A 4687-nucleotide genomic window follows, 5' to 3' on the forward strand; every position below is an offset into this window, starting at 1 on the left:
GCCCATAGTGCCTTCATTCAGTCACATTCTGCCTTGAATTCACCACTTTTTTGCTAACACTGGGCCCTATCCCCCCCCCTTAATTCCCGTGGGGCCATGTGACTTTCATCTTGCCCTTTGACTCACAACACCCACAGTTCCTCATGTTCTTCTGCTCTTTGCTTCCATTCCCTCTCATTCTTCCCAGCATTAGGTCCATTCATGCACATGCATCAGCTCCTTCCCCTGAGCTGATTGACTCTGGGATCCCTGGACATTCCTAGAGCCCCTCATTACCCTAGTCTGCCCCTTATTCACTTCTAGTCACTCCCTTTCTCCTTCAGAGTGTGGCCACTCAAACTCAGCCTGATTCACATATTCACATTCTACCTTGTATACATCTTTATTCCCTCTTCTTTGTCCCTTGTGCTCCCCATTTTTCCCTCTATGGCCCACATTACCTCCATTCACTCCCACTCCCCCTAAATTCACCTCCCTTGCTCTTATATGCCCCATAAACCATCATTTATTCACACTCTGGTCCTTAGTGCTCAGAATAACTTGCACTCTGCTGCTTTATTAGCTCTATTCACATTCACCACCTTGAATTGCTCCATTCACTCAGTTTGCTCCCATGTTCATTTTTTGTCACTTTAGACCATGCCTCATTTTCCCATCATTTACTCAGCCCTTATGCATGATCTCACATTAATTCAAAATTAAATGCATAGTCATTCCCTCATGCTGCTCCACACTACCCACTTTCACTCCACTCTACTCATTCACCTCACCTTTCATCACCCTCCATCTCTCCTTGCTGCATTCACCCACAATTTGTCCTTCATTCACCATTATTCACCCCTGCCCCCAACCAGTCCCATAAGCCCCCGATTTAATGACACTTGCATTGGCCAAGACAGAGAAGTCTGACATATTGTTCAGGATTCATATACAAGTGATGGTATATACTACAAATACCAGTGGCTTCAGAAGAATGGAAGGGGATTCCTCTCTTGGAAGCAAGTAGTTCAGAGCTAGCATGGCAACTTCAAAGAACTGGCTCGTGTGCTCTGACAAACTCACCTGTTACCTTATGGCCCAAAATGACTCCTCACAATTGGCCACACTAATATAGTTTGTTTGTTTGTTTATTTATTTATTTATTTATTTATTTTTCACACTAATATAGTTTTGATGAAATGTATCTTTTATTTTATTATTTTTTTTAAAGATTTTATTTATTCATGAGAGACACAGAGAGAGAGGCAGAGACACAGGCAGAGGGAGAAGCAGGCTCCATGCAGGAGGCCCGATGTGGGACCTGATCTTGGGACTCCAGGATCACGCCCTGGGCCAAAGGCAGGCACTAAACCACTGAGACACCCAGGGATCCCCAGTATCTTTTATTTTAAAATAAGCTCTATGTCCAATGTGGGGCTTGAACTCATAACTCTTAAGATCGAGAGTCACATGCCCTACTGACCAAGCCAGCGAGACACTCCTTGGATGAAATGGCTCTTAAGAGCAATTGTGATAATGACTCACTAGTGGGGGGGGGGGCCTTTGGGTGGGAATGTCACATTTTACAGATTCTGTGGTGGGATCAGTTACTGTTAGCTTTCCATACCCGTCCACCTAGCCATGTGCTGCTTAGACCATGGTATGAGGAGGTTGCACCTGTGGGGACTGACGGCAGAGGATGCCCAGGACAGAGTGGGAGTCCTGGCTCTGCGCAGAAAAGCTGGCCTCACAAAGCTTGTGGTTGTGCATTGTGAACCCTGGGACAGTTTTTTGGGGGCTGTATCCCTGGCTCAGGGACATTTCTGGAGCTGGCATTCACTGTATCCCAATACCCACCAACCCTAAAAGATTCTCTCTGCACACAGGGGTATGTGAACAAGGTTGGGGGGATGATATTTGTAAGATGGAAGAGGCCAGGCTGGGATGAGCCCTACAGGTCCAGCCCTTCCTACTTCCCACCTTCTAATGCATTCAGAGAGAACTGACATGTTTTGTACCCAAGAAGTGCTGATCCTTCGGGGAACAAGAGGTAGGAGTTATTCCTCTGTTTCCTCTCTTTGCTTTGTCTGCTAGGAAGCTCCATCTAGATTTCTGATAGAATCATTTCCTTGGCTAGTTTTAATGGTTCTGGGATGAAGACCCTCAGATACTTTCTGGAAGTTGTATTGGATACTAAGTAAACAAAAGAGGAATATTATTGGGTAGAAGTCAAGGATCCAACCTTAGGAAACTGTGTAACATTGGGCAAGTTACTTAGTCTCTCCAGGACTCAGTTTCCTCATCTGACAAATGGAGGCCATGGGACTGTTCACAGATAGTGGGGACTATATGAGTGAAGTAGGTCGTGTCCTGTGCTTTATACAGCATGTGGCACACAGGAGATACTGAGCTAGGTCCGAGCCGCCATTATCACTTTGCTGGGCCTGTTGGCTGAAGCCACACTGTTTTTCCTGCTTTTACCCTTGCCATCTGTAGTCTGTTCTCCAAAGGAGCCTGCAGGTTATCTTTTAATTTTTTTCCTTTTTATTAAAAAAAGCTTAATACTTATACACACCTAATTTTATTTAAATAATCATGATAATAAAACATGTAGTGCTTGCTATGTGCCATGCATTGTTCTAAACATAAATGATACGGGAAAGCTAGGTTCTTGTCTCATGGAGTGGAAGAATGAATCTCACAGACAAAAGCAATAGAAGTTTATTTATTTTATTTTTATTTTATTTTTTATTTTTTTGCGATAGAAGTTTATTAAGCAAAGATACAAAGAAAGCTCTCAGAAGTGAGACAGGTCCTGACAAGAGTTGTGACTGAGGGCTTTTAGTGGCAGTCTTTTATTGAGAAGCTAGCCAGGTAGCCCATGGCCTTGAGATTCTTGTGCAGTCTTAGTTTGAGCAGGGACTGTTGATAATGCCTTAATGACTTATTTCTTTGTGGTCTGGTGAGTTTCTTTGATTATTACTTAGTAACTATTAAAGGGAGATTCTCCCTAACATTTTGGAGCTAGGGAGACAAGTTTCTTTTTGTTTTTGCTGCCCTATCTCTGTTTTCTTGGGATGAGTAGAAGCCTGACTCTAGGGCCTCTCAGTGTCCTTGGGGTTTATGGGAGCCCACAGGTTTATGGGAGCCTGACTTTGGGCCTTTACCTTATCTTTCCCTGTCTAGCCCCATCTGCCCCTAACTCATCCTACATCATAATTATCAATTCATTTGTCACTGTCCCCGTTTTTTGGATGAGGAAACAGCACAGAGGAGAGTTCTGCCCTAGTTAGTTACAAAGCTGGTAGGTGGGGGTTTGAAACCAGGCTGTCTCCATCGTGTTTGTTTGGTTCTGTCCTCTCCCTTGCTGTATTCCCAAGGTCTAGAATACTGTCCTACAGGAAGTGCTTAAGCAAATCTCGGTGGAGCTCATGTTCTAGTGGTCCAAGACTCGCAATAAACAATGAGAGAGATTGCTTCTGAGGGGGTCTTTTAAAAATCTTTCCCCTGGGCAGCCCCGGTGGCTGAGTGGTTTAGTGCTGCCTTCTGCCCCGAGTGTGATCCTGGAGACCTGGGATCGAATCCCATGTCATGTCAGGCTCCCTGCATGGGGCCTGCTTCTCCCTCTGCCTCTCTCTCTCTCTCTCTGTGTGTCTGTCATGAATAAATAAATAAGATCTTAAAAAAAATCTTTCCCCTTTTACGCCTTCGCATTCTGTCTAGAATGAAGCATGAGCTCTGTTCCTGGCAAAGGAGGTCCTGTGCATCTGGCACCCACCTGCCTCTCCCTCCCTCACACCTCCTACGCTCCCAACACACTGCCAGTTTCCATTCCTCCAACACATGGAATTAGATCCCACTTCCGGGCCTTTGCAACAAGATGTGCCCTCCATCAGAAAGTTCATTGCTCGGATCCCTGGGTGGCTCAGTGGTTTAGCACCTGCCTTTGGCCCAGGGCGTGATCCTGGAGTCCTGGGATCGAGTCCCACGTCGGGGTCCCTGCATGGAGCCTGCTTCCGTCTGTGTCTCTGCCTCTCTCTCTCTCTGTGTCTCTCATGAATAAATAAAACATCTTAAAAAAAAAAAAAAAAAGAATGGTCATAGCTTCAGCTATTTGTGTGGCCAGCTCCTTTTGGTCAGCAAAATTGTCACCTCCGAGGAAAGGATTTCGTTCCTGGCCATCCAGAGAAAGCAACTCGTCAGCCCCTGCTTAACACATTCCCTTCACCCCAGGGTGTGAGAATCCTAGGTCGCCGTTTATTTTTTCTTCAGCTTGTTTTTTATGCCGTCCCTCAAAACTCCCAGCTCTAGACACTGGAGGGAGCCAGTGTGATCTTTCTCCACCTCCCAGCCTTTGTGCACGCCGCGCAGTTCTGCCACGCATCCCGGCTTCCTATTCAGTTACACCTGTACACCCGATGCTGCCCTTCGGGTTCAAGACACCAAATTCCCGCCCGCCAGAATTTTCCTCAATTGGGCAATTCCCCTCCCTGCCATAAGGAAAATGGTTTTCGAAGTCTCAGGAATGACAGCCTCGGCAGAACAAAGTAAACACCTGCCCCACGCAGCAGCCCTCGAGGGGAAGAGGCCCCGTGGGCGCGGCCATCTCAAGGCAGGGACCGCGCGGGTGCGGCCATCTTCCCTCCGCGCAGGCGCCGCGGCCCCGCCGCGTTCGCGTGGGGCCAGGGGGAGGGGGGCGAGAGGGGGC

This window comes from Canis aureus, chromosome X (assembly GCF_053574225.1).
Source record: "Canis aureus isolate CA01 chromosome X, VMU_Caureus_v.1.0, whole genome shotgun sequence".
NCBI lineage: Eukaryota > Metazoa > Chordata > Mammalia > Carnivora > Canidae > Canis > Canis aureus.